Below are 26,599 nucleotides of genomic sequence, written 5' to 3' on the forward strand. Positions count from 1 at the left end.
CTCTACAGCTATGGAGGCCCATGGCTTTCAACACACACCCTATATGTGCCATTGTAGCCCTTTGGAGGGTTAAGACCCCGTATAGGGAGACCAAACCCAAAATGGAGACCATCTGCAATCCTACATAAGATTCAATGCATCCCTTAACCCTACAGTACGACAAGTCATTTAAGGAAATCAAGTTAAAGAGCTTACAAACCATGAACAACAGGTGGGCACTTCATAATGGCATGCCCTTCCATAATGGTCTTTGGCATGTGCTAATGTCTCCAAGCTCCAAATTGTTGGAAAATGTAACTAGGTTCAATCTTCCTTAATATATTTGAGTCAACAAGTAATGAACTTGTTCAAAGAATAAAGAAAAGAATTATTATTATTATTATTATTATTATTATTATGACTTATTAAAGCATGAGTTTCATGCTTAGTTCATCATGTTTTAGGTCAAAGTCCCCATTGAGGACTTCTAGGATTTATTTTGAGTTAATAGAGTCGTACTTTTAAAGATACTTCTTAGGCTTTTGAATCATGTAAAAAGGTTAAGTATTGAGTCAAAAATGAATTATGTTACCTCCTCACCAAGTCGGCCTTAAGATGATCAAGTCGGCCTCAAGGAAGCCTATTTGACCTCACCAAAAGGCTATAAATGAAGCAGTTTGAATTCCATTTGGAAGACATCAACTCAAGCAAGTTCGATATCTCTTTGAAGCTGGGAAAAGTGCAAAGTAAAGGAAGAAGGAAAAAGGAGTGTGAGTTTGGTCTAGGAGAAAGAAGGAAGGAAAATCGAAGTTTTGGTGCATCTCTCTCTCTCTCTCGTGTCCTAGTTTGGAAGATCGAAGTTCTCTTGTTGATGTCGCTCCCAGTTGCTGCGTGTTGCTGTTGCTAGATCATGTATAGGTCGAAGTTGCTATTATTGGGCGTTGCTGCCTTAGGAAGGTGTAATGGGCTAAGATAGAAGTTTCTAAGTGAAGATTGAAGTCTTTCAATGAAGATCGAAGTCTCCAAAGCAAGGTCAAAGTTGTTGGGTCCAAGAAAGTGTTGCTACTACTATTGTTGCTGCCAGGTCAAGTAGGATCATCAGCAAAGGAAAAAGAAGGTCGATTTAATGTGGAGGAAAGTTTGTGTCAAGGTCTAGAGTCTTGGAATATCTCAGGAAAACTATTGAATGAAGAATTATTGACTCGGTTTTCCCCTAGAGAGGGGTTTTGCCTTGGCTGTGTGCCTATATCTGGTGTCCATTGATTTATGTGTTATTGTTTTGGTAATTGCTTGATGAACTAAGAGAAAGAAGATATAAGGAAACCTAATAAGAAATCAAGAACATCACAAGTAATTATCAAGTACAAGAAAATCTTTCTAACTTTCTGATTTTCTGACATGGTATCAGAGCTTTGGTGAAGAAAGAAGAAAAAGGCAGCCTCAAGCACCTGATCAAGGAATCATTCAAAAGGATTATTCAAGGGAAGAAATCTAATATCTTCAAGGACAATGTCTAACACAATCAAGGTATAGAACAAACTTAAAAGAGCCTCAAACTACAGGTCTTGGAAGAAGAGGATTTACCTCATCCTTGAAAAGAACAAGGTGTTGACAAATCTAAGGCATGGATAGTTAAAAGAATTCTCTGCTTGATAATTGCTTGTGATATACTTTTACTTCTTAGCTTAGTGTTTTCTTCGTTAAGTTATTATTGTGTTTTTTTCATCAAGACAATTACCAATATGCACAATAAAAGACAAGTAACACAGTATCTAAGCTAATCAGCGAGGGCCAAAACCTCTCACCTCTTGAGAGGAAAACCCGATAAAAATTCTTCTTCTAGATCTTCAATTGACGACTATCAAGACCATGACACAGACCCTTGACTCTAGAATCCTCCCAAGAACCTTGTCACTAACTTTGATGCTCTGCCTCTTCCTTCTCTCGACTTCTTTCTTGATCTTGAACTGCTCTTCTCGGCTCCTTCTAGAGAAACTCGGTCTCTATTCTTCACACTGCTCTTTCTCGGCTTCCTCTAGAGAATCTCGGTCTCTAGGCTTTCACTGATCTTCTCTAGAGAAACTTGGTCTCTATATCTCTATCTCGATCACCCAAAAGAATCCTTCTTTTGTTGCCCAGAAGAAACCTCTCCTTCGCTTGCCCAGAAGAAACCTTCTTCTTCGTTGCCCCAGAAGAAACTTCCTTCGTTGCCCCAGAAGAAACCTTTCCTTCGCACTGCCCAAAAGAATCTCTTTCTTCGTTGATCCAGAAGAATCTCTCTTTGCTATGCCCAGAAGAAACCTTCCTGTCCTTCCTTCGCACTTCTCTTTGCAGCCCTTTCTTTGCACTTCTACTTGACCGAAATCTTGTCAAGTTGCTTGCTTTCAAGTGAGGCCGAGTTCGGCTATAAATATATTTCCCCTCATGTCCTTTAGGCCAACATGATTACTTGTAGTGAGGTCGACTTCATATAGCATGTTCTTCCATCGTTGTAGGCCAACTTGAAGAGGATAAGTGACAAGGTTTTAGAGGATACTTTACATAGACAAGATTGATCTTTTACAAAGTGTAACATGACTTCATTACATGACAATGACTCTAACATTTTATGACTAGATGACAAATAAATCCTAAAGACACTCAATGGGAGTCTTGACTCAAAAATAAAATCCCTTGCTCATGAAACCCATGAAGCAAGTCAATACAATAATTTATTTTTCTTCTTTACATCTCATTACATAAAATCATAATTACATGTCATTATGAAGACCGAACCTAGTTAAACTTTTCAACACTCCCTCTTAACTAGGGAGGTATTCATAATGGTACTTGGACTTTCTCAATCTAAAGAATTTCTCATAAGAAGAATTCGGAATGGTAACTCATTTGTATAGTATCATATCAACCAGCATTGTTATATAACAAGGCCTTGACTAACAACTCCTTAACTCCACAAGAGTCGAATTCAATGCTGGCGAGACCAATGATTTATAGACACCCTCATCATTGTCTCTCTCAAAACATACCCCACCCAGGTTCTCTCGTGATATGTGCCATGAGGACTATTCTCATCTTGGACTCCCTAGCCCTCAAAGAATATCGGTCCTCCACGACTACTCTTCCATTGGATGCCCTATCTCATCCCCAAAGAGTATCGGATGCCAAATGATTACCCAATCCTCCATTCTGTCTTCCCAGGTGAAGACCAAAATGTCATGTCTATCTCTCCCTCTCACATAGGGAGGACATATTCCAATAAGGAATGTACTCATTCCTACCAAAAGGAATGTACCTAAGCTCCCTCTTGGCTTAGGAATTTCCAAGTTTCTTCCAAGTAAGAAACTTCTCTTTCAGGCTCCCTCTTAACTAGGGACCTATAGCAGCTCCTCATGTGGAACAACCAGCTGCCTGAAGAACTCCTCTTTTCTTCGATGTCATCAATTTATTTTGTCATGGAGTCTTCATCTTTTGGGTCACCTTTATAGGGCACAGACCATCCATCACTTTCATCCATGAGTCAACCATGTCCTCATCACATCAAGTGATCCATCAAATTTTCCATCTGGCCTTTGCTTTATGTTATTCTGCCTTCTTGCCATATTTTCCGAAACGATCTTACGTCTTTCAATATGGTCCTCTTGGAAGTCATCCCCAGATCTTCCCTTTGGCAGCCCTACATAAACCCATCCAGATATTAGTTCAAAAATTAAATGAACACTTAAATCAAACATTACCTTTGTGATGGTCTTTCATCATGCCATCTTCCTGTAGGCATCAGCGTCCTGCATGCAAATTGACACATTTCCCAAAGATATCCTTTATCAAGGGTCTCCATCTTTTTCTGACTTCGATCAGAGTCTTCATATCTTTTTGGGAGATATTCTAGTCAAATATTCTTGGACTTTGGATGTTGAATGCCTTCTACCTTTGTTGCATACTTTCACGATCTCTTCCTTTCTTTTCACACACTTCATTCCCAGGAACTTCCAATCAGAGTTCCTTAATTGTAGTCAGCTTCCTCATGATTTATATGAGAACATATTATGTTGATTTCATCTAGTGTGACTTATGCTTTTCTGCAATCTTTCAGAGGAGGAGATCCCTTCTTCTCTTGATCATATTTCCTAAGATGGAAATAGTGATCCATATTATCTGCAACCATATGACATGACTTTCATAACAACCTATGTAAGCATACTGATCCGAATCGAATCCACAAAACACTGTCAAGAACCTTGACTGTATTGAGTTGAACAAATCCTTGAAAATTCCAAAACAGCAATCGAAAACACCCTGAACCAGTGGCCATGGCAGCCGGCGTGGAACAACGAGGACCTCGATCAAAGCGCGTTGACCGAGGCCCATGGAGACTGCGCGGGATGCCAAAATAGCCCCTGGGAGCCCCGGATCGGGAAAAGGAGATGATTTAATCTCGCATCGCTGGGCGAACAGGGCCAAAATGGGAAAGCCTGAGCACGCAGTCGCGTGGGGGGGGACCAGAGGACCGCGGGCGGAGAAACAAAAAGCGCCAACGTACGAAGGTGGGACCCACGACCTGGAACTGGCGGTTTTGATCGGGGCGCCCTTGAACGGTAAGAGGTTTTGGAAGAGAGCGGAGCGATCCCACTCAGCGATCGACACGTGGCAGCGAAGGTGAGAGAAAAACCGTCGTGATCGCGCACTATAGGTCGAGCAAGTCAACCGCACTCGACGTGCGTATGACGTCAGATCTTGAGGAGCCCAGATCGGGCGACTGAGATTGCGCCCGATAGAAAGAAGCAGAATCGACAAGGAATTAAGCCGCGATTTAAGGGGATTTGGAATCCGTTTGACCGCCGCGATGGAGAAAGAACGTATCCATGACATAATCGAAGAAACGAATCAATGAGCAGGTTGGCGTTGTTCCGATGGGGACGCATGGCTACTTCCCGAGCGTTCATGCTGACGCCGAACATGGAACTCCAAGCGCAGCTACAAAAGGTGAATCGCCGCAAGCGGGAGAGGAACCGACAGGCATAGGGATCAAATGACTAAAGCCATGAACAGAGACAGTCGAATTCAGATTCAGAGAGAGGAGGAATAGAGAGGAGTCCAAGCGACCAAGAGAGACAGTGAACAGTGAACCCTGAGAGGAGGACTGAACACAGAGAACAGTAAAGCCAAGCAGAGGAGACAGAGGGCCGAGCTGACCACAGGCAACGTCGAGCACCAGAGAGCTTGAGGATTCAAGCCTTTCCCTAGAGGAATCTGTCCGGACTGAGCATCACATTTGGCTCTTTCCACTGTAGACCAAGGGTCACAGAGCTGGTAGGAAAAAAAGAGTGTGAACTCCGAGTGGCTTGGGGAATCCAAGAACCACCCTACCAAGCAAAATCTGCTTCAGGAGAACTCACATTGAGTCCCTGTATTGTAATTTCTCTGCTGTAAAACACAATAAAACAAAGCCACCACTGAAGCTGGACCGGAGACGTAGCCCTGGAGAATAGGGTGAACTCCTTATTAAAAATTGTTTGTGTCTCTGTGTTGCTTACTGTATTTCTCTGATGTCTTTCCACTTATTTTCTGTGTATTGGCAATCTAATCGATCCATTGCTTAAATAACACAGAACACACACCAGCACATGAGTCTGTAATACCTTTTGTTTAATAAATCTTCAACTGAGGTCACTCATAGGGTGATTATCAGATCAAGTGGTATCAGAGCTCTAGGCTGTAAGGTTAGACAAGCTTGTGTTGGTTTAGCTATGAATGCTCACTAGATCAAAGCTCAAATTAGGAGAAGGAGAGTTGGTGGAAACTAATCCTGAAATTGGGAGAGTCTATTCTCGGAAGACAATGTCAGAGGAAGGTTCTATAGGGCCAGACCCTCAATTCATAGAAAGTTTCCTAACTATAAAGTCTATGGTAGAAGAAATGTATAGGGACTTTAGAAAGAATAACGATGAAGATTTATCAGGCACTAAGCAAGATAAAGAAGAAGATGAATCTCATTCCCATGACCACTCCAAAGGAAAGGGGAAAGAGGAAAGCTTTCTCACACCTCCTAATAGCCCTGTGCATAATAAGAAAGCATCTCTGATTAAGTTAGATGTTAAATTTGATTTGCCTATATATGATGGAGAGCTAAATGCTGAAAAGTTGGACAATTGGATAAGACAAATTGATGTGTATTGCAGGGTACAAAATATAGACTCAAAGAAGAGTAAGATTCAGCTGGCAAGCCTACGCCTAGGAGGCACTGCCTTGGTTTGGTGGGAAGGCAGAACCCAAGCTGAGATGAAGAAGCATGGTAAGACCATCTCTGTCTGGAGTGAATTTATTGCTACAATCAAAAAGCAGTTCTATCCATTGGCCTACATGCAACAAGCCATGATGAGTTGGCAAACTCTTCGGCAGTTGAAAGGGAAAAGTGTACAAGGGTATACTCAAGAATTCAGAAAGAGAGCATTGATGTTGGGTATCTCATTAGACTTGCCAGAGACTCTTTTGAAGTACATTGGTGGTCTACATAGCTACATGAGGCATACCATCCTCATATTTAATCCCACTAGTATAGATGAAGTATCTGTACAAGCTACTCATCTAGAAGCTAGAGGAAAGAATGGAAATCCAGAAGTTGGGGGACCATCCCAACCCACTGTAAGCAAGAGCAAGGAGAAAAGGAAGCAGAAGTGGAAAGCAAGGAAGGCTAACACTGCACAAAAAGGCAAAGCTTCATGCACTCACTGTAAAAAGGAGGGGCATGATGATGAGCACTGTTGGATTCTGCATCCAGAGCTGAGACCTAAGAAGTCCGAGGGAAAGAAGAAGACTGTTGCAGCGATTCAAAAAGATTTGGGGTCAGACTCGGGAGATGAAACAATCATTGCAGCCACAGGTATAAAAGGTAAGAATTCTAAAGCATCTACTAATAATTCTGTTCAATCTGTTATTGATGAAGAACATGAGAGAAAAAGACATGAGCTTTTCCATATTCGAGTTGTTTCCAAAAATCAAAAGATTGATACTTTGTTTGATAGTGGCTCACAAGTAAATCTGATTTCTGAAGCAATTGTAAAGAAATTGAGATTAGCAACTACACCTCATAAGAAGCCATACCCATTAGGATGGTTGAATGATAAAGCGCAACTACAAGTGACTAGACAGTGCAAACTCAAGTTTTCTTTTGGGTCAGCATTTGTAGATGAGGTTGAGTTAGATGTAATTTCTTTAGTTATATGTGGAATTGTTTTAGGAAGTCCTTACTTGTATGATAGAAAATCTATTTTCTATAGAGCTGAGAACAAGTATCTACTTGTTAAGGAAGGAATCGAATACTTTGTAAGAGCTCATAGGCTCAAGAATAATTATACTCTCATAAACTTAGGACAGATAAAAAGAATGATAAATTCCTACAAACAATTCTTACTAATGGTTGTAAAGGAAAGGAAAACTGATAAAACCAATGTATTTGAGGGTTGTAATTCTGATCAGCAAGCTGATATAGAAAAGATTGTTTCCGAGTATGATGTCTTGTTTCAAGAACCTCAAGGTCTGCCACCCAAAAAGGGAATAGTACATGATATTATTTTGCAGCAAGATGTTCCTTTGCCTAACATTGAGATGTACAGGTTATCTGCTTTAGAGAATGCTGAAATCAAGAAGCAAGTGCAGGAGTTGCTCGAGAAAGGGTTCATCAGGCCTAGCACATCACCATGTGGGTCACCAATCGTTTTGGTGAGAAAGAAAGATGACTCGTGGAGAATGTGCATTGACTACCGAGCACTAAATAAGATAACAAACAAAAATCATTATCCCCTTCCTCGCATAGATGATCTTTTAGATCAATTGAAGGAAGTTGTTTATTTCACCAAGCTGGATTTGCACAGTGGATACCATCAAGTCAGAGTTGCAGAGCAAGATGCATGGAAGACTGCTTTCAAAACAAAGCAGGGATTGTATGAATGGCTGGTTATGCTTTTTGGCTTGACCAATGCCCCTGCTACTTTCATGAGATTAATGAATGATGTACTCAGACCTTTTCTTGATGATTTTGTTATTGTGTATCTGGATGACATTCTAATTTTTAGTAAAACGTGGGAAGAACATTTAAAGCATGTTAAGCAGACATTAGATGTTTTAAGAAGAGAAAAACTTTATGCTAAACTCTCCAAATGTGAATTTGGCAAAACCTCTCTAAATTATTTGGGTCATATAGTAGGGGGAGGTGAATTGAAAATAGATCCCTCTAAAGTGGCAGTCATCATAAACTGGCCTAAACCCAAGTCTGCGACAAAAGTGAGAAGCTTCTTAGGAGCAGCACAGTATTAGAGGAAGTTCATTTCAAATTTTTCCTCAATTGTAGCTCCCTTACATGCTTTGACAGGATTGAACAAGGTGTTTCAGTGGGGAGGCAAACAGCAGAAAGCCTTCGACACCTTGAAAGACAAGATTAGTACAGCACCTGTACTAGCATTGCCAGATCTACAAAGACCATTTGAGATCCAAACTGATGCCAATGACCATGCCATGGGAGCAGTGTTGACACAGCACAGTAAACCCATATGTTATCATTCTGAGACTTTTAATCCTGCAGTAGTTAACTATCCTACATATGATAAAGAATTGTATGCATTAGTTCAGAGTGTGAAAAAGTGGAAACATTACTTAATGGGCAAAGAAACAGTAATACATACTGATCATCAGCCACTTCAATATCTACACTCCCAAACTAAGTTGCAACAATCAAGACATTACAGATGGATGGGTTTTCTACAACAATTTCATTTAGTCATCAGATATAAAAAGGGCATACATAACAAGGTTGCAGATATGTTATCGAGACCCATTATAAATGCATCTACCATACTTAAGCATAATTTTGCGCTGCATGAAAGCTACATAGAACAGTATGCTCAGGATATGGACTTTAAATGTGTATATGCAACTTTGAGTCAAGGCAAAAGAGTAAAAGAATTGGACTATCATGTGAAGGATCGACTCTTATATCATTGTGGGAAACTCTGCATTCCACAAACTGAGAGAGTAAAGATAATTAGGGAAACACATACTTCTCTGATATCAGGTCACTTTGGGGTAAGTAAAACAGTTGCACAGCTGCAAAGGTTCTGCTATTGGCCGAAAATGAATGAGACAGTTTCTAGATATGTAAAGGAGTGTGCTGTGTGTGCTAAAAACAAGCCCAGCAACAGAAAACTAGGCTTATACACTCCCTTGCCAGTTCCTTCTCACCCTTGGGAAAGCATTTCCATGGATTTCGTGGGAGGACTACCTAAATCTAGCAAAGGTCATGATTATCTGTATGTTGTTGTGGATAGATTCAGCAAAATGTGTATTTTGATACCTTTTAGTAAATAGATTACAGCTGAACAAACTACAAAATTATTCTTTGCACATGTATGGGTTCATTTCGGATTACCCACTTCTATTGTATCTGATCGAGACACCCGATTTGTGGGGAAGTTTTGGTCAAGTCTATGGGAACTAATGGACACCAAGTTAAAGAAAAGCACACCTTTTCATCCACAAACAGATGGCCAGACAGAAGTAGTTAATAGGACAGTGATCCAGTTACTGAGAGGATATTGTAGCAAACACCTTAAGCTTTGGGATGAACACTTGTGTTATGTGCAGCATGCTTACAATAGAGCCAAACACTCTTCTACACAGAGATCTCCTTTTGAGACATGTTTTGGTTTCATACCAAGGTCTCCTTTGGATTTTGTCTTTGGTAAAGATACCATGGGTGATAGACACAATGATATGGACAAGGTAACTAGGTTCATTGAACAGATCCAGGAGATCCACCAGGCAGTAAAGGAACAACTGGAAAAGAGCCAGGCCAAGTACAAGGCTAGGCATGATAAGCATCGAATGGAGCATAGTTTTCAACTTGGAGACCAAGTCTAGCTGTATATCAGCAAGGACAGGATGCAAGGTGAAGGTAAAAAGCTAAAACCTATCAGGTATGGACCCTTCAGGATACTTGAAAAGATTGGTGAAAATGCTTTTCGCCTTGACCTGCCAGCTTACATGCACATCTACTCAGTTGTGAACGCAAATTGCTTGAGGTTGTTTGAACCTTCAATGATTGAGGACCCTGAAGAGCAGAGTCAATTACCTTCTGTTGACGACTTGCTACCTGAATATCTTAATGAGTTGCAGGAAGATACAGTGCTGGACAGGAAGGTAAGGACGACGCGCAGTGGACAAGTGGAATACCTCAGGATTGGGCTTAAAGGTTCGAAGCCGAGCAGTGCGAAGTGGATTGAGATTGGACAAGTGAGACAGCAGTTTCCTCACTTAGTCGATGCTTGAAGAAAACCAACTTTTGGTGGTCCAAAAGCTTTTTCACTAGGGAGGCCGTGATCTGAATCGGATCCACAAAAGACTGTCAAGAACCTTGACTGTATCAAGTTAAACAAATCCTTGAAAATTCCAAAACAGCGATCGAAAACACCCTGAACCAGTGGCCATGGCAGCCGGCATGGAACGACGAGGACCTCGGGCAAAGCGCGCTGACCAAGGCCCATGGGGACTGCGCGGGATGCCAAAATAGCCCCTGGGAGCCCCGGATCGGGAAAAGGAGCTGATTTAATCGCGCATCGCTGGGCGAACAGGGCCAAAATGGGAAAGCCTGAGCACCTGGTGGCGTGGGGGGGGACCAGAGGACCGCAGGCGGAGAAACAAAAAGCGCCAATGTACGAAGGTGGGACCCACGACCTGGAAACCGGCAGTTTTGATCGAGGCGCCCTTGAATGGTAAGAGGTTTTGGAAGAGAGCGGAGCGATCCCACTCAGCGATCGACGCGTGGCAACGGAGGTGAGAGAAAAACCACCGTGATCGTGCGCTATCGGTCAAGCAAGTCAACCGCGCTCAACGTGCGTATGACGTCGGATCTGGAGGAGCCCAGATCAGACGGCTGAGATTGCGCCCGATAGAAAGAAGCGGAATCGACAGGGAATTAAGCCGTGATTTAAGGGGATTTGGAATCCGTTTGACCGCCACGATGGAGAAAGAACGTATCCATGACATAACCGAAGAAACAAATCGACGAGCAGGCTGGCACTGTTCCGATGGGGACGCGTGGCTACTTCCCGAGCGTTCATGCTGACGCTGAACAGAGAACTCCAAGTGCAGCGGCAGAAGGTGAATCGCCGCAGGCGGGAGAGGAACCAAACAAGCATAGGGATCGAATGACTAAAGCCATGAACAGAGACAGTCAAATTCAGATTCAGAGAGAGGAGGAATAGAGAGGAGTCCAAGCGACCAAGAGAGACAGTGAACAGTGAACCCTGAGAGGAGGACTGAACACAGAGAACAGTAAAGCCAAGCAGAGGAGACAGAGGGCCGAGCTGACCACAGGCAGCGTCGAGCACCAGAGAGCTTGAAGATTCAAGCCTTTCCCTAGAGGAATCTGTCCGGACTGAGCATCACATTTGGCTCTTTCCACTGTAGACCAAGGGTCACAGAGCTGGTAGGAAGAAAAAGAGTCTGTGAACTCCGAGTGGCTTGGGGAATCCAAGAACCACCCTACCAAGCAAAATCTGCTTCAGGAGAACTCACATTGAGTCCCTGTATTGTAATTTCTCTGCTGTAAGACACAATAAAACAAGGCCACCACTAAAGCTGAACCAGAGATGTAGCCCTGGAGAATAGGGTGAACTCCTTATTAAAAACTGTTTGTGACTTTGTGTTGCTTATTGTATTTCTCTGCTGTCTTTCCACTTATTTTCTGTGTATTGGCAATCTGATCGATCCGTTGCTTAAATAACACAAAACACACCATCACATGAGTCTGTAATACCTTTTGTTTAATAAATCTTCAACTGAGGTCACTCATAGGGTGATTATCAGATCACATACATACCTCATATTTCCTTTTGGTCATCCAAACTTCATGTAGTAGCTTCATTTGAATGAAAGAACTTTATCCTTTTAGACCTTCTTTCTTGTTATGTCATCATACTATCATCTCTTGAATCCCACGAGTTGGAATTCCTGATGAACACTCTTGCCTTCTTTTTAGATCGGTGAATCCTTTGAAGAGGATTCCATCAAAGAAACTTAAGGATCTTTCACATCCTCACCCGGCAGATGTTTTCTTATGATGATCCCCTTCGATGATGACCTCTACTACTTTCTATAAGTATCATTGGAGGTTTCAATGAGGTTTCCAAGAGCCCTTACTCTTTATAATCAACAGATTTTATTTGAGACATTCTTTCTACTTTCCATGTCAAGAGCTCTTACTTCTAATGCTTCTATCACTATGCCACTTTCTAATCTGATTATTTACATTGCTTCCTATCTATAAATTACAAGTGAAAAGTACCTTCTAGTGAAGAAGATCATCTCATTCATAATAGAGATCTTTTACTTCTTCATTCTTATACTTCTTTGACTCGGGGTCTTTCACTTCTTCAGTAATGTGGGCTTCTTCCCTATTCCTCTTGTCCCTACTACGTCTAGGACAATCTCTTCTATAGTGCCCAAGTTCTTGACATCCATAGCATCTTACCTTATCCATGTTCCTCCTTTTCTTTTGAGGACCAAACTTTCCAAATTTCCCTTTCTTTCTTGCCATAGCAACGTATGCTTGATTCTGCTCATTTGGTCCGACATCAACCTTTGCCTCCAATCTAGTTTCTTTGATCTTACAGAGTGACCATAGATCTTGAAATGGAGTAATTTCTTTCTTTCCATATAAACTTGAAGTGAAGTTACCCCATTCTTCCGATAGTGCATTTAGTACTATTGTGGTCATCTCTCTATCAGACATAACTTCTCCCACTCTTGTAGTTGATCTCGAATTTCTGATATCCTCATAAAGTATGAGGTTATTCCATCTTACTTGGATATCTTCATTTTGTAGAGTTCTTGCCTTAATGAGATTATTTCTCCTATAGTACTTATGGAAAACAATTCTACCAATTTGTCATATATGGCTTTTGCAATCTCCAACTTTGATACATATGGGATTAGAGAGTCTTTTATAGATTCTATAAGAAGCCTCTGGGCTCTCACTTCTCCCTTCATGAATCTAGCATGTGCTTGAGTATCTTCCTTTGGAGGCTAGGTTATTGATCCCTTGATGTGATCCATGACCCCATTCTCAATAAGATTTAGGTTTGTCCATTTCTTCCATGCAAGGAGATTTGCAGCCCCAAATAAATTATTGCTTTCCTTGCAAAAAACATTTTGTTATTATCAAATATAGTCATAGACTTACTTGAGAGAGTGATGCTTGCTTCCTCCTTAATCTTGATTTTGATAGAGGATTTGTTTCTTGAGAGATTTATGAGAGGGAGATTGATTCACGATCCTCCTTGAATGATTTTGTCTTCCTTCTTTCTTGAAGATGGTTTCAAGACTCTCGTTGGTCTAGATTTCTTCGATCTAGGGTTTTTGAAGATCTTGACTTTGGTAGCCCTTGAATTTGCTACGATCCTTCTTCGATGCTTGATGTCTTCTTTATTGGATGGCTTGGAGTTCTTTGAATTGCTTTGATCTTTCTATGAAGCTTGATTCTCATGTGTCAACTTGCTTTGAATGCCCCTTTCTTACTTCAACAACTAAGCTCTGAAACCATGTTGAGAAATCTAGGGCATGGATAGCTAGAAGATTTCACTGCTTGCTAATTGCTTGTAATATACTTTTACTTCTTAGCTTATAGTGTTTTCTTTGTTATGTTATTATTGTGTTCTTTTCATCAAGACAATTACCAATATGCACAATAAAAGACAAGTGACAGTATGTAGGCTAATCAACCAGGGCCAAAACCTCTCACCTCTAGAGAGGAAAACCCGATCAAAATTCTTCTTCTAAATCTTCAATTGACGAAAACCAAGACCATGACACAGACCCTTGACTCTAGTATCCTCCCAAGAACCTTGTCACTAACCTTGATGCTCTGCCTCTTCCTTCTCTCGACTTCCTTCTTGATCTCGAACTGCTCTTCTCGGCTCCTTCTAGAGAAAACTCGGTCTCTATTCTTCACACTGCTTTTTCTCGACTGCCTCTAGAGAATCTTGGTCTCCAGGCTTTCACTGATCTTCTCTAGAGAAACTCGGTCTCTAGATCTCTATCTCGATCACCCAAAAGAATCCTTCTTTCGTTGCCCAAAAGAAACCTCTCCGTCGCTTGCCCAAAAGAAACCTTCTTGTCCTTCCTTCGCACTTCTCTTTGCAGCCCCTTATTCGCACTCCTTCTCCACCCTTTCTTCGCACTTCTACTTGACCGAAAGCTTGTTGAGTTGCTTGCCTTCAAGTGAGGCCGAGTTAAGCTATATATACACTTCCCCTCATGTCCTTTAGGCCAACATGATTACTTGTATTTAGGCTGACTTCATCTACAATGTTCTTCCATCATTGTACACTGACTTGAAAAGGATAAGTGACAAGATCTTGGAGGATACTTTACCTAGACAAGATTGACCTTTTACAAAGTGTAACATGACTTCGTTACATGACAATGACTCTAACATTTTATGACTAGATGACAAATAAATCCTAAAGACTCTCAATGGGAGTCTTGACTCAAAAATAAAATCCCTTGCTCATGAAACCCATGAAGCAAATCAATACAATAATTTTTTTCCTTCTTTACATCTCATTACATAAAATCATAATTACATGTCATTATGAAGACCGAACCTAGTTACACTTTTCAACACAAGGTACTAGACTTGGTCAAAGGAAAAGTAAAGAAGCCTACAGATGACTCCAATGATGTTGATAAAGTGAAGTTCAGAAAATTAGAATTAGTGGCCATGACTCTAATGGTAGAAAGAATAAAGGACAACCTTGTCCCATTTATAGCCAACATTAATCATGCTCAAGAAATGTATGAGGTCTTAGCAAAGTTATTCACTATTAAGAACATTAGTCAAGTAGCAAGTTTGAAGAATGAACTAAGGACCACAAAGATGACTAAAGAAAACATAATGGCCTCCTCCTTTGTGAAGATAGCAAGAATCAGAGATGATCTTTTGGCCATTGATGAATTGTTCCAGACAAAGAACTTGTGATCACTACCCTTTTAGGATTGCCACCTAATTGGGGTGCATTTGCTACATGACTTAACATTTGGAAGGAAGCTCCCACTTTTGAAGAACTATGGACTGCTTGTAGTCAAGAAGAATTAAGGATCTCATTAGTTGCCAATCCTAATGGAGTTTCAAATGCCTACACTGCTCAACACAAAGGAAACTTCAAGAAATTGAAAGGATAGAGAAAGAAGGTAGACATGTCCAAAGTAGAATGCTATCAATGTCATAAGAAGGGTCACTACAGGAGTGACTGTCCCGATAATCCAAGGAATAAGAAGAGAGAAAGAGATCAAGCCAATATTGTTGAAGAAGAAGACCTAAAGAAAGCCAAACCCGAAGAATATGATATAAGGGATTTACACTACTAAGTCCTTTGTTTCTAGTCTTAGATATTCTATTTTGTATTTATAGGTTTTAACATGTTTTTGGAAAAGACTCTTTCTTTTGTTTTTATAATTTTATAGGTATCCCTCAAGCTTTGGAGGAAGCCCTCAACATCTCCCAAAGATAAGTATCTCATTTCCTTTTCAGTTTTTGGTTTCATGTACTCATTTAAGTTTTGATTATATTAAATACTAATCACCATTCTCCCTCTATTGTCTTGATTAGAAAAACATCTGCTATATCCTCAAGGAGTATAGAAGAAGAACTCCCAAAACAAGGTTTGTCAAGGAACAAACGTATGCCTTAAACTACAAAACATTGATTTCTTTATAATAAATGTTTATTCATTACTAACATTGTTATGTCTAGCTATATTGAATCATAATGATTCTTGTTTTGGGTGATTCATCACTTGATAAATCTACCCTCCTCATATTCTTAATTGATTTTATAGAACCCTAGATAGGTTCTCTGGAAAACCCTAACCTAAGGGTATGATAATGTTAATGTTTGAAACCCTAAAACTGCTTAGGGTTATTGGGAAATGCTATTTGAAGTTTTTGTTGATGATGTCATGTTTGGGATTTCGGTATGATCATGAAAACCTAACTTGTTAGGGTTGAATGATGTTGTCTGAAATCTCGAACCTTTGAAATTTTGGTATAGTAGGGTTTGTGTTGCTATGTTGTGTAACCCTAGATCTTTAGGGTTTGGTTGGGCCTATAAGCAAAACCCTTGTTATGTCCTTAGAATAAGGTCCTAGGAATGAAACCCTAGGTATGTGTTCATTTGATTGAAACCCTAGCTTAGTCTAGGTCGGTATATGTCTAATATGGTAATATTGTCTGGCATATGTTATGCTTATGATTGATGATGAATTCCTAGATATATGTGTTGACCTAATTATTAATGGTCATAAGCCCTAGGGTTTGGAAACAATCCCTAGTCAAAGTTTGATGGTCTAGGATGATGTTGTTTGGTAAATCTAGGGTTCTGCAGCTAAACCCTAGTAGTAGTTAATTTCTCTAGTATGTGTATGGCAATCTGAAATCTATGTATCTATAATATATATAGTGATTGTTGAGAATTTGTAGATGGAAATCTAGGGTTTACATCAAACCTAGTATATCCTAGTCATGATGTTGATTGAGCTATGATTTGTTTTGATTGTTGGAGCTCATGTATAAAATCTAGGGTTTATATGAAATCCTAGTAGGAAGTCTAACATATGAAATTTGAAAATTGTTCGATACATTAATCTAATTTGTTTTAAGGTTTTGCTATATGAAATATCGTGTCATGTCATTAAAAGAATATTGAAACCCTAGATATAATAAGTTTGATATTTTGATGAGCTATGGATGTGATTTACAATTTGTAATTAAACCAGGCAAGAAGTTGAAGTATTGAAGTATAGTCTCTTGTTGATTATGTTTGTAAAGTCTAATGCTTCCAATATTATAAACTTTTGATATGGCTAACCTCATGCTTCTATAGTTTTGGTTGCACTTGCTATCTAAGTTGTTCAGGTACATCATCTTCGAAATGGTGAAAATGTTGATGATGTGATAAGAATGAAGAAAATGGTGATGGTAATGATAACTCTGATGAGATAAATGGAAGCCAAGAAAGATTCTTCGATGTCGAAAAGAAGTTGATCTCCCTGGGTTAAGAGGGAGCCAGATAGAAGAGATCTCCCCGAGATTAAGAGGGAACCTAGATAGAGGAAAGCTCCCTGGTTGAGAGGGAGGGCATATCATAGTTTTGTTTGTAGAATGCATTTTGAAGGATATGTTGCCGCATATGAAGTAGGAAAGGAAAGTGTATGATTGAGGAATCTTCTGTCAAAGATTCAGTTGATAGTCCTACTGTATTCAGAAGCAATATTTGTTGTCTGAAAGACCCCGAAAGTTTGTATTTGATTATGTACATGTGAAGGTATATTATTGATTGGGGTTGTGCTTGTACAAGTAAATCTCTCGAAGGTTTTGATAGCATGTTGGTTACCGATCAATTTGATCGGGAGAGATTTGTTGTTCTTGATCAGTTGATCAAGGAGTGTTGAGGCTTTGTGAGTGAAGCATTGCCTAAGAAGACATTTGGCTGGCACTTTGTGTTGATGTCTAGTTCCCGAAGTAGAAAAGGTGGTGTTGGTCATTGAGCTTTGACACGTACCTGGTTCCCTGGGTTGATGGTTAGTAAGTAACCCTGATGGTACCTAGAGAGGCTGAAATATTGAGTCCATCTTAGTCCCACTTCAATAGATTGCCCTGGTCAGGAATCTAGTCCATGGCATTACGGTCCCTAAACTATTCAGAGACCAATGGATAGATTTCCCTGGTCGGAAATCGAGTCCATGGCATTGTGGTGCATAAAATTCTCCATGGTTCATATAGTTGAGATCTTCCTTGTACTTGTATATGACGAATAGCTCCCTAGTTAAGAGGGAGTGTTGGAAAAATGTAACTAGGTTCAATCTTCATTAATGTATTTGAGTCAACATGTAATGAACTGTCAAAAGAATAAAGAAAATAATTTTTATTATTATTATTATGACTTAATAAAGCATGGGTTTCATGCTTGGGTCATCAGGTTTTAGGCCAAAGTCCCCATTAAGGACTTCTAGGATTTATTCTGAGTTACTAAAGTCATTGTACTTTAAAGAGACCCTTCTTGGGCTTTTGAATCATGTAAAAAGGTTAAGTATTGAGTCAAAAATGAATTATGTTGCCTCCACACCAAGTCGGCCTTAAGATGATCAAGTCGGCCTCAAGGAAGGCTATTCGACCTCACCTAAAGGCTATAAATGAAGCAGTTCGAATTCCATTTGGAGGACATCAACTCAAGCAAGTTCGATATCTCTTTGAAGTTGGGAAAAGTGTGAAGTAAAGGAAGAAGGCAAAAGGAGTGCGAGTTTGGTCTAGAAGAAAGAAGGAAGGAAAATCGAAGTTTTGGTGCCTCTCTCTCTCTCTCTCTCTCCCTCGTGCCCTAGTTTGGAAGACCGAAGTTCTCTTGTTGATGTCGCTGCCAATTGCTGCATGTTGCTACTGCTAGATCAAGTATAGGTCGAAGTTGTTATTATTGGGTGTTGCTACCTCAGGAAGTTGTATTGGGCCAAGATCGAAGTTTCTAAGTCAAGATCGAAGTCTTTCAGTGAAGATTGAAGTCTCCAAAGCAATGTCGAAGTTATTGGATCCAAGAAAGTGATGCTACTGTTGTTGTTGTAGCTAGGTCAAGTAGGATCATCTACAAAGGAAGAAAAAGGTTGACTTGGTGTGGAGGAAAGTTTGTGTCAAGGTCTAGAGTCTTGGCATATCTTAGGAAAACTATTGAAGGAAGAACTACTAACTAGGTTTTCCCCTAGAAAGGGGTTTTTCTCTTAATTAACTAAGAGAAAGAAGATATAAAGAAATCTAATAAGAAATCAAGAACATCACAAGTAATTATCAAGTACAATAAAATATTTATGCCTTTCTGATTTTCTAATACAAACGGGGTTAACCAAGTATCCTATTGGGTGGTCTCTAATTTTAAAGGGGATAGTATGTCTAAGGTACATCCTTAAAAGGGTGGTGGCATGTGATAAAGACATGAACGGAGTACGGAGTGAAAGGGGGAGCCCTGGACGACATGTTGGGGTACAAGGGTAGCTAGTAAAAGGGAAGGCCACACTTGGGTATATAATGTATAGGACGAAGCAATCGTGGTACATGAGGTGCTTCGGCCTTGATTTTTCCACTCTTCTTTATATGCCTTTTGCCTTTTATGATTTTTCTTTGATCAATTGCTCGGGGCTCAAGGGATAAGAGCATGATGTGTAAGGTATAGTAGTGGATACCTGTTGGAAAATGTAACTAGGTTTGGTCTTCATTAAATGTATTTGAGTCACCTTGTAATGTACTTATTAAAGCATGGATTTCATGCTTGGGTCACCATATTTTAGGTCAAAGTCCCCATTAAAGACTTCTATGATTTATTCTAAGTCAATATAGTCATTGTACTTTTAAAGAGACCTTTCTTGGGATTTTGAATCATGTAAAAAGGTTTAGTATTGAGTCAAATATAATTTATGTATCCTCCACATCAAGTCGGCCAAGAAAAGATCAAGTCAACCTAAGGACATCAATTCGACCTCCCTTGAAGCCTATAAATAGAAGCAAGTCGAATCCATTTGGAGTATCTCATCTCAAGCAAGTTCGATATCTCTAAGGAAGTCGAAAAAGTGAGAAGTGGGTCTAAGGAAGCCAAAGGAAGTGCGAGTTGGGTGGAGTCTAAGGAGAAGAAGAAAAGCAAAATTTTGGTGCCTCTCTCTCTTTGTTTCATGCCCTAGTTTGGGAGATTGAAGTCTTCCAAGTTTCGTTGACGCTGAAAGTTGTCTGATGCCAAAAATTGCCTAATGTCGGAAGTTGCTACATAGTTGAAGTTGCTGGAAGAGAGGTCAAAGGTCTGGGAGGCTGACTTGGTGTGGAGGGAAGGTTTGATCTTTGTATAGGGCGAAGAGTCTCAAAGAATACTATTGAAAGGAAGAGAATTTTGACTGGGTTTTCCCTCGAGGGGGATTTTTCCCTGGCATATTGCCTATATCTCGTGTACATTGTTTTATGTGCTTTCGCTTTGGTAATTGCTTGATGAACTAAGAGAAAGAAGATATAAAGAAAATTTCTTAAGAAGTCAAGAACATCACAAGTAATTATCAAGTATAAGAAAATATTTTTGCCTTTCTGATTTTCTAACAATACCCCCTTTAAGGTACGGTAGTTCATTGCCCACCAGGGATTGGGACAATCATGTGTTCCTGAATGATAAAAGAGGCTCATCTAGGGCCTATAGGAACTAGGGTGATGGCCACGATAATGGGGTATGGCTCATGTATTGGATTTTGCTCACGTGCTACATGTGTTTGTCCCAACCATCTTTGCATTTTGTGGTACATTTCCCTGTTGAATGTGGCCAATTATGCTTTTACTTTTCTTTTAAGCTGCATCAACCTTCGAGGGATCATTCCAAGCCCGACCCAAGGTGTGGGTTAAGGGGAGAGCAAAGGCTAACCACATGTGGACCCAGTGGAAGAATGTGGACCCAAGTGGGAGAAATGATGAACGGGGTTATAATGAGTTGGAGGGGAGTGATATATGTGGATGAGAGAGCGGGACCACGCAACCAAAATCAGGGTTTTCCTTGTAGTACCATCGCTGAAGCCCAAAGGTCAGTGAGAGAGATCCCACAGGACTAGGGTCCAAGGTTAACATCAAAAGAGGTCTGGGGGATAAGAGCACAAACCTAGCCCACTCTTTATGTCGAATCCCCCCATTAATTTCTGCCCAAAAGTATCCATGATAAGCAAACTACAATACTCAATCACCAAATGACAAGGCATACCTTTAGGTTTGGGAGGCCCACCTTCAAACATACGATCATGACAGATGGGTGAGGGACCACATGGCTAGCTCAAGTGGTGGAGAAGTGGCACAACGAACTAGTTGGTGGTTGCAAGGGGTTGTTGGTTGCCGATTGCGAACCATCTCAGAAAAAAATTATCCTAGGGATATCACCCACAAAATGGTGCGTTAACATGTTTCATGCTCAATATCTTTTATTTTAGAGGTCAAGCACCCATTGAGTGCTTCTAGGGTTTGTCCTAGGTCAAGAAATCAAAAGAGTCATTGTCCCAGAGAAGAGAAATCCCAGAGGTAACCACATACCTATTTTGGACCAGAATCTAGCCCTTCTGGTCTAAAGAGGGCTCTCTCTATAGGGTCTTTCAGTCAATTAAACAACTAAGTTTTCCAGATTTTAGACTAGCTCTTAAGCACAAGAGAAATGAATTTGTTTTATGTTTTTAATAATTTAATGACAAAGTGATAGAGACATGCATTGGGCATCCTTGTTTAGAAAATCTCAGTGATTAAAATGGGATAGTGAGAAGTTCTTTACTAAGGGCAAGATAGCCAACACTTTGGATCTTTAAAATCGGTTGTAGTATATGGTGGAGGAAAACAATATTACAGTCCACTAAGCATAAAGCATCTAGGGATGAATTTTATACTCAATTTTAGATGAAAAACATGAAGATTATTTGAGAGGAAAACAAAGCACCTATCTTAGATGAAATTTGCTTTCATTAACCTCTTTCAAACAATAAAGAAAGTCGATTTATGAATAACTGGAAGAAATGGTGTATGAGTAACTGAGAGCTAAAGGACATATAAGAACAGAGGAAAACATGTCACCAACATATGTTGACACAGGAATCCTTGAAAGAAATAACTCTGGTCTTCTTCATTAATCACTGAAAAAATCACAACATACACTAAATTATGTCTCTTGTATTTGCCGATCAATCCCTTCTTCATAGTTTTTGGTGGTCTTAAATACATTTTCAACACAATAGACAGATACATTGCATCACTTATCCACTGAGTGGATCGAATCAAACTAACTTAGCAACATCATTTTTTTAACAAGAAAAACTAAACAAAGCTAACATAAAAACTGCAGTTTTTATCCTTAAAAAAACACAAAGTACTTTATCCTATCTCCTAGCTAATGGCCTATCCATTCATTTTATCTTTATCGCTAGCATCACAATAGCAAGGTCGAAATTTGATGAGTTGGAGTAGGACCCATCTGATGTCTCAAACCTTTCAAAAATTCGAATTCACAAATCAAATTTCAAAAAACTTCATAATTCTGGCAGCAAGAAATTGTAAAAATGGGTCTCCAAGTAACACCTGTAACTCCCAAACGGTAGCACTGTGTAAAATCTGAGATAGATTTTTGTAGATGAGTTTGTTTTGAAGAAAAACCTCTTATTTTCTTCAAATTCTTCCCCATCTCCTCAGAAAATCCTCTGCAAAACAATGACTAAAACAGGAAATTTGCACAGTCTGAAAAATATGCTTTGAAGATGCATTTGAATCTCCTGATCCATGACACCTGTGCAAAAACTGGAAGAGGTTATTGTTATTTGGCTCGTCCTTGAGAAAAACCTCTTTCAGTTTCCCAAAATTCGCCTCCATGTGATCGAAAATTGTTCTGCAAAAGGATGACTAAAACAGAGTATTTGTGCAGCACTGGGCAGCGAACAATCTAAGTAGCACTCCATGCTCTGTATGGTTGCACACCTCCTCTAGAAAAATGGATCAAATGGGTAGGCTTGAAATGCTATGTGATGGTGTAGAACTCTTGAAGTAGTTTCTCCAACTCTTGCAAACCTCCTAAATGGTTGATACCCACCTACGCAACGACCATGACTCCCATTAACTTGAAACTCCTTCCTACTTTTGGTGAACCCTTGATGACAAAAACTTGACAATGACAGATAGTGACCTTTGAGACTATGATAGCAGCAGTGGTCATAGGCTCAACTTATTCAAAAACTGAAAATTAAAGGACATGGAAAATACATTTGACGATGAAAACTAATGACCGTAACAGGGCACATTATAACTTGTAACGAAAATTATTTTTGTAATTAAAAGTGTCAAAATACCCTTCAAGACCAAGTCGGCCTAGAAGTTGAGAAGTCAACCTAATTTGTGGAGCCACGTCCACCTTGAGAAGCCTATATAAATGAGGGAACTCGACCTCCTTTGGACACACTCACTTCTCATCTCATTCAATCGAAGGAAAACAGAAACAAAAAAACAAAAAACTAGCGAAGAAGGAAGAGAACGAAGGAAGAAGTTTTTGGGCTAAATCTATCTCACACGTGCGAAGAAGGATGGCTAGGGTTTGCTTCAAGATCGAAATTCTCTATCTGCTGGAAGAGGATCAAAGTTGTTGGAAGAAGGGCCTACTAGGTCACCTTCTGGCGCTAGACAAGAAAGCAAAGCAAGCGAAGTTGTTGGGAGGCCTTGGAAGGCTAATTTTCTCTCACACGTGTGGATGCAGAAACAATTGTTGGGGGTTGAAAATTTTAGTCCTGCAGTAGAGGCCGAAATTCTGAAGCTAGGGGTCGAAGTTGTGCTGCTAGAAGAGATTTCACTGGCTTTGACTTGGACAAAGGAAGCACATCATCAGGAGAGGTCGGACTTGGCCTTGCAAGGGTATTGGTCTTGGTCTAAAGGTCTTGGAATTCGTCAATTGAAGAATCAACAAGAGAAGAGATTTGCGGGTTTTCCTCTCAAGTGGAGAGGTTTTGGCCCTGGCTTGCAGCCTATATCCTGTGTACTTGTGTATTATTGTTCTTCTTGTTCTTGGTAGTTGTTTGATGATAAACAAACATAATAATAAGAGAAGAAGTTAACAAGTAATAAAAAGTAAAAAGATAACACAAGCAGTTATCATAGAAAGAGAAGTCATCCTAACTACTGCCCTATAGATTTCTCAACAACCACAATCATATTGGAGTATTTTACACATTTGTAATCTCATTGAAGCAAATCTAATTGCATCTTCATTTTATGTTAGAACTTAGAAGTGCATGTTTAAAATTCACCTCCAAGTATAAGCTTGGTTGTAAGAGAGATAGGACCACCTTCTTCACACAATTTGAGAAGTCTAGACCCTCATTCGCTATTAACACAAGTGACCTTGCAGTTCTTTTGTGGGCAATCCCTTGTAGGAACGGAGTAATTTGGGTGGTTAGAACTCTAAGGGAGGTACGTTAATGAGGCCTTAGTATCCTTCCCCTGGACTTCTCTCTACAACTTGTTTTCAAGACTAGCTTCAAAATAATTGAGAGGAAGGATTCACCTAGACTAGGCATCTAACTAAAATTGACAAAGTATAGCGAAAATCTCATCATCAATGCATGCGACAAAGTAAAAGAAGAAATAGCATTAAATTTGTACTTACATGTAAGAGAATATATACAACCATCAATAAACTTGCCAATCAAGAAGCTCCAAGATAAGAAAAGATAACCCAGATTCCAAACATCAAAATTCATCCATGCTACAAAATTTCGTCGACCAATAAGGAATAGCGAAAATCTCTACAGAGATACAAGTCCAAACCAAGTGATGATCCTAAATGAATTCACATCACTTCTATTTATACACTTCTAATGAGTTCAATTTAGCTACTTGGGCAAACATCAGCCCCTAAAATAAAATAATGTGCAAAATAACTAATTTTTGGTGACAAGCCCACCAAACTAGCTCATAAACAAAATAATAAGCCCCTCAAGTTGTCGAATGATCAACAATACATGTCGTTGGGCCTTCTAAAAAGCCTGATGAAGTTCATGAATGCCACAATGATGAATAGGACTCCCAAAAGTAGTGGACAAGGGGTTGCCCCCTTGTTCTCCTTGTTAACCTTGTATCCTAGTCCCTTGGGATCTCCTTTACTAGCTATTAGCTTTAGGAGTGACACTACATGGGAAACCCTGATTTTCGGTGCGTGGTCCCACTTCCTGACACCATATCATCATACCCCTTCCGCTCAATATAACCCCATTCACCATATTTCCCATCTGGGTCCACATATGTCCATTGGGTCCATAAGGAGTTAGCTTCCCCCTCCCATTGTCCACACTTTGGGTCGGGCCTGGAACGATGCCCCAGAGGTTGATGTAGCTAAAAAGAAAAAGAAAAAGCATAATTTGGCCACTCTCAACAGGAAAAGTACCATAAAATGCAAAAGATGGCTAGGACATAGATATTTAGCACATGGGCAAAGCCAAACATTAGCTCTACCCCTTTCATCATGGCCATCACCCTGGTTCCTAGGGTCCCTCATAATGACCCCTTGCATCATTAAGGAACCCATGATTGTCCCAATCCCTGGTGGGCGATGAACTGCCCCACCTTAAAGGGGGTATCCACTGCTATATCTTACACATCATGATCTCATCCCCTCGAGCCCTGAGCAATTATAAAGGAAAAATCAATAAAAGGTAAAAGGCATATGAAGAAGGGTGGAAAAACAAAGGTCGGGGTAACCCATGTACCACGATTGTTCCCTCCTATATCTATATACCCAAGTGTGGGCTTCCCTTATCATAGCTACCCTTGTACTATGGCATGTTGGCTGGAGCCTTCCCCTCATCTCTATTCCATTCCATCATTATATCACGTGCCACCTGCCATTTGATGGATGTACCATGGACATGTCACCCCCTGGGAGGCTTAAACCACCTAATATGGCCCTTGGTTAACCTTCTTCTTGAACTTGGAGACACTTGTACGTTCTAAAGCCCATTATGGAAGGGCATGCCATCGTGAAATGTCCACTTGGTTTCATGATTTGTAAGCTTATTTGCTCAACTGCTTTAATGATTTGTTGTACTGGAAGGCAAGGGGACGCATTGGATCTTATACAGGATTGCAGGTGGGTTTCCATTTGGGGTTTGGTCTCCCTATATGGAATCGAATCCCTCCAGAGGGTCATACTGGCTCTTGTAAGGTGAGCGTTGAGAGCCATGGGCCTCCACCATAGCAGAGACCAGATTGCCACTTCATGGATCCCTAAGCACCATTCATTCATTGCTCGTGTTCCACTTTTTTGGATGAGGATGATGCACTTGGACCACCATGCTGAGTCGGCTTAACACTTGCACCACACACTTGGCAGATGTTCTAGGGCCCAGATGAGCATGTGTCTCACCATGGGAGACAGAGGGAGGGCTTATGTCATCATTCTAGCCCTTACAGATGGTATAAAGCCATTATCGATCCACTTGGACACCCATGAGGATGTCATTGTGCCCCCACACCCACTAGGGGACACCACATGATTTTCTTGGATATCAAGGGGCCACACCCTTGGTTACTATGTTTGGAGCCTATTCTCTCACCTTGGCACAATTTAGACTACACTAGGCCTCTTCAAGGGCCCAACGACTCATTGTCTTTACTATATTTCCCTCTTGAGTGGCTTATCTTTGTATTATGGAGCTATCTTGGTGGGCTTGTCACCAAGTCATGTCATTATTGTACATTATTTTATTATTTGGGGCTTAATTAGGCCTAATTAGGCAAATCAAACTCTTTAGGAAGGATATAAATTGATGAGAGCTCATTTGAATCTCATCATCACTTGGATTTGGATCATTTGTTTCTTCTGGAAATTTTGTTGGGCCTTTTGATGGATGAATTGGAGATCTAATGCATTTCGATGTTTGGAAGAGCTTAATTTCTTGTCTTGGAGCTTCGATTTTCTTGCATCTTGATGATTGGAATAATTTCGCTATACTTGTGAGTACCTTTTCATGCTTATTTTGTAATTTTGTCTCATGAA

At 40.2% G+C, this 26,599-nt stretch overlaps 1 protein-coding gene across 1 annotated transcript in view; it reads right to left on the reverse strand.

Moving 5' to 3' along the window:
- Positions 1–26,599, reverse strand: part of LOC149148556 (GPI transamidase component family protein / Gaa1-like family protein) — a 138,737-nt gene that overhangs the window by 55,693 nt on the left and 56,445 nt on the right. The gene's annotated exons all lie outside the window — the stretch shown is intronic.

The sequence above is a fragment of the Pinus tabuliformis genome, chromosome 9, assembly GCF_031772625.1.
Source record: "Pinus tabuliformis cultivar Carrire ecotype Pingquan chromosome 9, CPIR1, whole genome shotgun sequence".
NCBI lineage: Eukaryota > Viridiplantae > Streptophyta > Pinopsida > Pinales > Pinaceae > Pinus > Pinus tabuliformis.